Here is a 10,925-nt window from a genome sequence, read left to right on the forward strand (position 1 = left end):
TTGAGAATAAAAGTTACCTCATAGAATTTGTTTACAAGATTAAATAAATTGATATGTCTAAGGCAGTAGTTCTTAAGTAGAGGCCTGCCAAGGAACATTTAGCCATTTCTGGGTACATTTTTGTCACAATTGGATAGTGAATAGGGAAGAAAGAGACCAGGGATGCTCCTAATATACAAAAATACACATCATGTAACAGAATTACCTGGTTTTAAAATGTCTGTTGCACCAAGGCTAAGAACTCTTGAGTAAGGTTAATAAATAAATGTTAGCTCTCTTCATGAAAAAGGAGTACTGCACCTAGAGAAGTTATTTCTTAAAATTTTGGAGTTACAGCTGGGCGTGGCGCATGCTTATAGTCCCAGCACTTGGGAGGCAAGGGCAGGCAGATCTCTGTGAGTTCAAGGCCAGCCTGGTCTACATAGTGAGTTCCAGGCCAGCTGGGGCTACAGGGAGACCCTGTCTCAAAAAGACCAAAAAAAAAAAAAAAAATTGGAGTTACTCAAATGGTCATAATACCATGTATTTTTATTTTTAGAATTGAAGGGTTATCCACTGGCTTCTACTTCATGTGCAGACTTGATTACTTGTTTGAAGGATCCCATGAGATGTCCAAAAGTGTAGCTAAGAATGATCAAATCAGAAAAGGTGACTGAGAACTGAGAATTGTTTGCCCGAAGGTGTGGTGATAAACAACTGAGAATCTACATCCAGAAAATTGAATTAGCCGACAACTGATTCATGTAATTAATAATTTCTTGAGTGTGGGAAACACAGTAGAAAAACCTGCTCAGCCCCTGCGAAGTATGCCCTATGCTGCTCATGTTATGCAGAGAAAAGCAGTGGACCAAGTCCAGAAACAATGCCTCCTTATTTGAGCACCCAGTAGGTTTCAAATTAGTACACAGAGTTCAGGAATGACCACGTGCAGTCAGCTGTGACAGCGCCTCCATTGCTACCTCAAGTCTCCTGCTCTCCTGTTCTCTAATTGTTTGCATTTTATACCTCACCCGTGAGCACAGGCTTCGTTTGGAGGTAATTAGAAGTCGATACCACTCTGCTTCATCTACATTTTGAAAGCTTCATCTTTACATGTGGCTTCCTGTCATATGTGAGCAGTTTAGATAATTTTGCATGTAATTTTAGTCTGGTGACACAATTTGCTTTCAGAAATGCTTAGTAGAGCTCAAAGAAATCTTTCCTATCAAGATAGCAGCATTTCGCTCAAATTTGCCGGTAACTGCCCTGAATGCACAGTTAGTGCTCATTTCCCAGCAGTGACACACATTCATGAGGCACAGCATGAAAAGTAGAGGTTTGGTAGAGCAGAGAAAATTATAATCAGTTCATTCATTTAACTGCATGTTGGTGCACAGTAATGACAGGACTTTTCGAAGGCATTCCCACTGTTTGAGTAAATACTGGTAGCTTTGGCATGGTGGAAAGGGCCTAGGCCTTAGAGGCATTAAAGATTTGCTTGGGTTTGAATAACCTATATTCCATTTCATTGCACTTTCAAGGAGTTGAGGGTCTGATTAAATGGCAGTTTCCATAATGTGAAATGTATGCAGTATTTATTCCACAAAAACTAAGTGCTAGCTACATGCCACACCTGCAGTGAGCAGAGGTAGTAGGTGTGTGGACAGGTGCTGCCAGTGATGGTAGAACCAACCCCTGAAACAGAACTCCTGGGGACCACTAAGCCTGTGGGATGGAGAAGACTGGGAGTTCAGTTTTGAGTATGTTACCATTGAGGTGCTTGTATAAAGTGGGTGCTTAAATCTGTGTTGAGTCACCATAAGAATAGGGTTGGTTATTTACTGATTTAGGTGTTTAAAGAAGGGAAGCCATCTATAAAATATATAGAAGGTGGACATACCTGTATTCTTTAAGAACTGAAAGTTCTTAAAGTTTATTTTTTCAAATAGCATCTGTTTTTTTCCAATAGCCCCCATTCCCTTAAGCCTATGAAGCAGTGTTAAGAAACATGACTGAGCTCTGTTTCTTTATGGCCCAAAAAGGAAACTCAGTTGGTCTTAGTTCTGTGGAGACTTTTTGGATCACATGGTCTTTCCACATGCTTGTTCCACTTTCTGATGGCTGGGTGGTGGGTGAAGAGAGCCAGCACCCAGCACTCACAGAGGATGCTCTTCAGAAGTCATGTAGGACCACCTTTTCAGCACTCTATCAAGGCCATAACTAAGACCTACCCTTATGGGCTGGAGAGATGGCTCAGCGGTTAAGAACATTGACTGCTCTTGCAGAGGACCCGGGTTTGATTCCCAGCACCCATATGGCGACTACAAACCGTCCTTAACTCCAGTTCCAGGGAAATCCGATGCCCTCTTCTGATCTCTGCGGCATTGCACACCACGGGTACACTCACGTACATGCAGGCAATACACTCATACACATAAAAACAAAATAATTTTTTTAAAAAAGACCTACCCTTAGCCGGGCGTGGGACTACAGGGAGACCCGATCTCAAAAAGACAAAAAAAAACAAAGACCTACCCTTATTTAGAAGGAAAGGAATTAGACCAAGTTATTGATTAAAAGGGTATAAAAGAATCTGAAGATATACTATGTCATTGCACAGAACACAACAGGCTGAAAATATGGAATGCATAAAATAGTATGTCATCTCAAAATTGTAATTGGTATGACAACGACTGCAGGTCCCCCATCACCACAACCACTGAGTGTTTTCCCTCTGCTTCCCAAACAGCCTTAATTGCAAAAAGACCAGTGTGGTTAGAACATGGGAAGCCCTGTACACACGCAGGCAAAACACCTTAAAATATAAATATTTAAGAAAAGGGGGCTGGAGAGATGGCTCAGCAGTGAAGAGCACTGGTTGCTCTTCCAAAGGACCTGGGTTTGGTTCTAAGCACCCAGATGGACGCTAACAGCCACCTGTAACTCCAGTTCTGGGGATATGGCACCCTCTTCTGGCCTCTAGCATTGCATATACATGGTACACTTATATACATACAGGCAAAACACTCATACCATTAAATAATAAATAAGAGAAAAAGAACAAGGATAACAAGGGCAAAGCGTGTAGAAGGGATTAGAGGCGCTGGGGGTGGACTGAGTGAAGCTGCGGGGTGTTGTACCTTGGTTCTAACTACAAGGTGAAGAGATGGAGAGTGTTGAGCAAAGGAGTCATGCTCTTTCTTAGGTTTTGAAGAGGATCACTGCTTGCTATATTGTAAATAAGCTTTAAGAAGCCAAGGGAAGCAGGAGAATCAGAAGCTGTAAAGTAGCACACAGAGAATAATGGCTCAGGTAAGAGTGTCACCAGTGACGGTGCTGAGGGCTTGTCTGATTTTGGACATAATTCAAAAGAAATTTCTACAGAATTGGCTAAGAAATTGGATTTTAATTGCAGAGAAAATGATAAATGGTAACTCCAAGGTTTCCTGGAAAGGTAGAGTTGGCCTTGCTGAGGTGATGAGAACTAGAGGACCATGCAGACTGAAGAGGGTTAAATATGGGCAAGATGAATTGAATTATGGTTGAAATGGATTTATCCCTACAAAATACACATGTTGAAATTTAGGGGTATTAAGAGATAGAACCTCTAGGAAATGATTAGGTGATCAAGGTCCTGTTCGCATGAAAAGGACTGAGGGCACTAGTCACCCCATTTTGACTTTCCATCACTTGTGCCCTCGGTTCTTTCAACCATACCTGGTCATAGTTTCCTTCCTTTTGGAGGATGCAGCATAAGACAGCATCCTGGAAGTGGGGAGCATCCCTCACTAGAGACCAGATCTGCTGGGACTTTGATCCTGGACTTCCCAGCCTCCAAAACTGTGAGAAATAGGCTTTTATTCATAACAGTGTGTGGTTTGTGATAGCACAAACAGATCAGCATAGTATGTAAATGGAGTTCTCAAGGATCTCCTAGACAAATCTGGAGTCCAGAGGAGAGCACAGGGTAGAGAGACGCCGATGGGAGTGACCATTGCATAAAGGAAATCGTAAGGTAAATGTGTACACAAGTGGCTGGTTCTTCAGGATTGGAAATGGCACCTATGCACTAGGAAGGATAGAGGTCTTTGCACAGGAGTACTTGGAGCCCCCAAGAGGTAGAGCCCCTCTGTTCCCTGTAAAGAACCTGCTGTCATTCTTTTCCATGAGAAGTAGGGCTCGTGATACAATTGGACTTTAAATACTGAATTTCAAGTATTAAAGTATTAAATATCAGTACGACAATTTCAAATAGTCCTTGTAGGATAGAGAAAATGGAAACTGAGAGGGGAGAAATGACTGAATCACATAACAAAGGATACATCATGCCCAGCTCAGTTAAAATGACTTCTAAATACTGGGTAAATATGCTAACTAGCGGCTGGAGAGATGGCTCGGTTGTTAAGAGCACTGGCTGCTCTTACAGAGGACCCAAGTTCAAATCCCAGCATCCACATGGCAGCTAACAATCATCCATAACTCCAGTTCCAGGGGATCTGATGCCCTTGTACACATAAAATAATAAATTTTTTGAAACTTTAAAAAATGCTAATTAAATTCCAGGTATATTGTTTGAAAGCTATTCTTGTGACTGTTTACTCTTTTATTTCTGAAGTATAAGATTATTGATTTCATCATTAAATATAAAGGTTCCCTCTAAGTAGATTTAAGTTTAGGTTATTTATTTCTTAAAACCAAACTTTTTCTTCCCCTCGAAATGCCTGTCCATTGTTTTTTCATCATCATGATCAGATTGTCACTGGATCAAACAGCAGCTCACATGCTTCAAGTTGTGGCTCCAAATGTTGGGTGAGTTTGCACTGACTCTTACTGCCTGCTGTGACTAATGGCACTTGAGGAGGCAGAGCAGAGTGAAACTGAGAGGCTGATGTAATGGTTAATAAAATAAAAAACCAAGTAGCTATAAAACTAAGGAAAGACAAATGATCTGAAATCAAAGAGATGGAACATGAGTACCTCCCTGAGGCAGGGACTCATGTCACACAAGCTGCTAAGAATTTAACAAGTATTTTGTCAATCTGGGTAATTATCAAATATGTGTGTGTTAATACAATAGGTTTTTAAAGAACTCATTGTTCAAAGAGATAACCTCAAGGAACATTTTAAAGTACTCAGAACTAAATGAAAATATAATATTAGTTAATGAAAAGCTGCTAAAGCTTAGGTGGGAAATTTGTAATTTTAAAGGCATGTATTTTGAGGGGGAGGGGGACCTCTTAAACTCTGTAACCTAAGTTTCTACCTTAAGGTGCTAGAGAAAGAAGGGCTACTTAAATCAAGAAGAAAATACTGTATATTTGAGTAGAAATGAAAACAAAAACAGGAGAAAAACCAATAAAACCAAAGGCAAATTCTCTGAATATTTCAGTAAAATTAATGAACCTCTTAGAAGGCTAACCAAATTAATCATTGGGGGTGGGGGGGGGGATTACCAGTCCCAGGAATGTTAACAAAGGATATAATCATTGATTCTATGGACATTCCAAGGGTTAAAGTAGAGGCTGGAGAGATGGCTCAGCAGTTAAGAGCACTCACTGGCTGCTCTTACATTACGGAGAACTCAGTTCAAATCCCAGCATGGCAGCTAACAACAATCCATAACTCCAGTTCTGGGGACTCCAACACCCTCTTCTGTCCTCTGTGGGCATTGCATGACATGGGTGCACTTGCATGCATGCAGGCATAACACTCACACACATAAAATAATTTTAAGGGTTAAACTAATGTTATAAGCAAGTTTGATAAAGTGAAAAGAAACAATTCCTTATAAGACCCCAAGTCCATACAAGAAAGAGTGTGTTCATGAAAATTAAATTTTCAATTTTTTTCAAAATATACTTGAAAAATGAAAAGACAAGCTATAGAGAACCTACTGGCCTGAGAGATAGGGCTGGTGTCTAGAATACATAGAGAACTCACATTTCAATAATAAAAATAAAGTATATTGAAATTTGATGAAAGATCTTAGCAGACAACTTAAAGGAAATATAGAGATGTCAGACAAACATGAAAGATGCTCAGCCTTGATCAGGAGAAAAATGAAACCAACTCAGTAAGCCCTGATATGGTGGCCAATGTCTGTAATCCCAGTATTTGGGAGGCAGAAGCAAGACGATTGCTGCAGGTTCAAGGCTAGGCTGGGTTACACACAGTGAGTCAATCTGGGGTCCAGAGTGGAGAAACAAACCAAACACATGGAGATATTACTATATAACTGTTCAACTGTCTGAAGAATGAAAACAGCAATCAACTGGTGAGATCAAGTGCTGACAAGGATGTAGACCCAGAACTCTTAATGTTGCTGATATTAGGGTGGACACCAAAGGATTTGACGACTTTAGAGAACGATTTGCCAGTTTTCTAAAATGTTAAACATACATTTATCATATGTGCTTGTTGATTTGTCAGTTTAATGATGTGCAAAATCAACTGGAAAACAAACCTCTGAGCATTCCTATGGGGATTACTTTGATTTTGTTAGATTGTAAAACCTGCCCATTGTGAGGGCACAATTCCCTGGGCTAGAATTCTGAACTGTATAAAAAGGAGACAACAGGCTGAGTTACATGCATCCAACCTTATCTGCTTCCTGATGGACACAATGTGACCAGCTGCTGCTATTTCCCAGCCATGACCAATCACAACCTCAAATTGTGAACCAAATTAGCCCTTTCTCCCTTAAATTGCTTTTGTCAGAGTATTTTATCACAGCAACAAGAAAAGTAACACCATATAACCCAGAAATTCAACTACTAGTGTTTAATAAAAGAAAAAAGAGAACCTAACTACACAAAAAAGCTCTTGACTGTTTTTAATATTTGAAATTATAATACCAAAAACAAAACAATCCAGCAACTGGTGAGTAGATGAACTGTGGTACATTCCCATAACAGAATACTAAATAATAAAAGTCACGACTGTCAGTACATGTAACAACACGGCTAAAACTCAAATGCATTATGCTAAGTGAAAGAAAAGCAGGCATATGCTGTTTTATTTCATTTATGTGCTATTCTGAAAAGGAAGAGCCACAGGGACCTAAAATATCAGTTGTTCCCAAGTCATATAACAATTATTGGCTTGACTACAAAGGGTTAAGAGGAAGCATTGTTATGGAGATTGGAGATTGGAAAGTTTTTGTACAGATTGAAATGTTTTGTATCCTTTGTAGTGGTATTTAAATCATTTTATGCACTTGATAAAATTTTTTAAAACTGTACCCTTAATAAAGATGACTTTTATATGTCTCATTGTGCCTAGAGTTTGGAATTTGTTTGTTGAGGCAGGGTCTTACTCTGTTGCCCTGGCAGGCCCAGCACTCACCATGTAGCCCAGGCTGCCTTTGAATACACAACAATCCTCCTGCTTTAACTTTCCAAGAACTGGGATTATAGGCATGAGCCACCACCCCCAACATGACTAAATTTTTTAAATTACATTTTATTTTGTGTGCACACAGTGTGTGTGTGTGTACAAATATGTTTATGTGTCTGCATGCACATGCCAAAACATGCATGTGGAGGTCAGAGAACAATCTGTGGGAGTCAGTTCTCTTCACCATGTGGTTCCAGAAATTCAATCAGGTCATCAAGCTTGGCAGCAAGTACCTTTATCCACTAAGCCATCTTGCCAGCCCCTAAACATAAGCAGGTGTTTTTTTTTTTTTAAGAAAGACCCAATGATATGCTGTTTATATAAGACAATTTAAATATAACACAAATAGATACAAAGTAAAATGTTGGGAAGGAAAATGTATTATGAAAACACTAGTCAGAAAATATAGTTTAACAATAGCAACAGAGACTTTTTTAAGCCAGGAATTTGAAAATGGACATTTCATAATAAAGGGTAAAAAATAACAATAATGACTTGAGCTTGTCTCATCTGGTCTTAGCAGTTAATGGAACAAGCACTCACAAGCAAATCAGTAAATGTGCAGACAGTTTAAAACAATGCACTCAATCTGACCTAGTAGGATTTTAGAATGCCATATTCAATAACAACAGAGTAACAAAAAGGACAAAATTAAAATTTAAAACTTCCTGTTTACCATAGGTGTCATTAGAAAAGTGCAAGCCACAGGACTGGAGGTGGTGTATATATTATACGCATCGGACAGACAACTAGTTCTGCAATATATAATGCCTATAATTATTAATGAATATCAACTCAGTTTTTCAAATATCCAAGAACTTTTAAGAGATACTTCATACAAAAGAATTTCTAAGTGAGTAATTAGCATATTAAAAGATGCTTAGCGTTATTATTCATCAAGGGGAAGCAAACCAAAACCACAATGCAGCAACACTATACTTTCCAGTGCAGCCAAAACTGAACTGCTAGGTGGAGTGAGGATATGGAGCTGCAGCAACTCCTGTGTGCTCCCGTTGAAATGGGAGAAAGAGCATCCCCTGGAGGGTTCTTAGTCTCATCCATAAAAGAATTTAAGAATGGACCCAAACAGAAGCTTGCAGGACAATTTTATTAGAATCTTAATGAAAAATCCTGAGGGCAGGTGAACTCGTAATCTTGGCAGCTACTTTGAGGAGCAGAATGGTGGGGAGAAAGAGCCATGAAGCCATCCAGGTTTAGAGCCTGCATGGGGATCAGACACGTGGCTGACTGGCAGCCACGTGACTGGGAGAAGGAAGTTTTTAGAGAAAAAGTAAAGAAATACAATATGCTTTGGCAACCCAAAGCCTTAGAGAAAGCATGTTTAGAAAATGGATATGAAGAAGAAAAGGAGAGATTATGCTTTTCTGAAGAATTCAGAAAAGGAGGCAGACTTACAGAGACCTACATGACTGTGGCTGGTCCAGAAGTTCTGTACTAGGAGGCAGGATTCCAGGCAGGAAAAGTTCACTATCTCATTAACACACTAGGTATTCCGCCCATCTCTTTAGCATAACTTAAGGTGAACCTGCCTTCCTAGGGGTGGTCCTAGATGGCTGACAAGTGAAACTGGAAAGGTGAATCTTCAACAGACAGACTAGAGATTTTTATATTCTTGACCAGTTAAATTTATGGGACTATTTGCTACTCTAACACTGTGAGAATGTGGTAGAGCTATTTAGGGGCGCTCCCAGTTTCCTATGACTGGAAACATATGCTTGGTTTATGATTAAGCAATTGTAGTCCTGGGTGAAGCTTAAAAGTTTTCAGAGCACATTACTTTTCTTATTGCTTTGACATAATACTTGACAAAAAGCAACTTAAGGAAGGAAGTATTTATTTTGACTCCCAGTTTGTGGGTACAGAGCATCATGGCAAGGAAGTCATGGAAGTAGGAGTGTGTGGCAGCTGATCTCATTGCATCCACAGTCAGGAAGCAGAGAGATAAGAACTTTGCTGATGAGCTTACTTTTCTTTGTTCAGTCTGGGACCCCAGCCCGTGAGATGGTGCTGTGCACATTAGAGTGTTTCTTCCTACCTCAGCCTATTCTAGAAATTTCCTCATAGAATGCCCAGAGGTTTGTCTCCTGGGTGATTCTAGACAGATGTCAAGGCAAAAGCATAACTCACCTCAAAGGGGTTAAGAGATGATAGTTATTCTGGACCCAAATATGAGTGACCATGACCTGGGAACACAGACTCAGGTTACCCCAAATTTCATGTTCCAGCATGGTAACAGTTGCATTACATTTTTATAGTAAAAGAACAAAGAAAAGTCATAAATCAAAACACTTTTAAAATATATTGGTGGATACTTTCAGCAGGCAGGGCATAGCAAAGCAGGGGAGGTGGGTCTACTATAGGTTTCAGATACTATCTGATAACATTCTTAAATACTGGATTGGTGGGACTAGTTGGTCTGCTAAGTTAATACATTTTATTAGTCATAAGAACATTAATTCAGAAACAGAGGTAGGCAAGGTATGGCTATTTATGGGGTTAAAGATGTCCTCAGATAGTTTGTGACTAGGCTCTGGATCTACATCATTCCAAACTCTCCACAGTCATTGAAGTGTTAATCAGTTGATCACCCTTGCTGGAAATTCAACTCGGGATACAAGAGCTCTTTCTGGGAACTTTCTTTCACACAGGTAATTTGACAATATTAACCATCACATAGTGTTTGCCCACCAAAAGGTGTATATAAGAATGTCCATAGCATGGGCCTGAAGAGATGGCTCAGTGGGGAAAAGTGCTTGCTTCACAGGCATAAGGACCTGTGTTCAGATCCCCGGCATCATGTAAAGTCCAGATGTGGTGACACACTTCTGTAACCCCAGTGCTGGGGAGAGAAGATAGGCAGACCCTGGGGTCTTGCTGAGGCATTTAGTCAAAAAGGCAAGCTCCAAGTTCAGTGAGAGATGCTGTCTTAAAAAATAAGATAATGAGCAACTGAAGAAGACCCCCAATGTTAACCTGTGACCTCCACACCCACCTACACAGGCAAGTGCACCCCACCACATGTATTCTCCAACATACACATAAAACAAACTTTGTCCATTGCAGTTTGATTCATCATACTCAAAACAAAATCAAATGTTCATAGGATGATTTTTTTTAATGTATGTTTCTTTCAAGGAAACACTGATATACAACACAGATAAATCTCCTAGACTTGATGTAGAAGTAAAAGAAGCCAGAAAATGGAAATTTTAATCAATCCATGGTCATACTGTTAGGGTTCCAAATAGCAGCTCCCCCCCCCCCAACAGGGACCTACAAACTCTGCTGAGAAGCAGCTTGCCTTTCCTCTGACTTCCAAAGATAAGATAAGCAGAGTTCCTCTTATCTTAAGAGGAAAAAGAAAACACTTCCACACCCTAATCCTACCTGCTTCCCACTCCCTGATTTCTCCCCCAAACATTCCCCCCTTCCACACCCTAAAGCCCCCATATGTAAAGTCCCAGCTCACAACCCATGAGCTGACATCTTTCCCTTCCCTGAGGGAAAGGTGCCCCGTGCGAAATAAATCT

The sequence above is a fragment of the Nannospalax galili genome, unplaced genomic scaffold (assembly GCF_000622305.1).
Source record: "Nannospalax galili isolate Female #2095 unplaced genomic scaffold, S.galili_v1.0 scaffold312, whole genome shotgun sequence".
NCBI lineage: Eukaryota > Metazoa > Chordata > Mammalia > Rodentia > Spalacidae > Nannospalax > Nannospalax galili.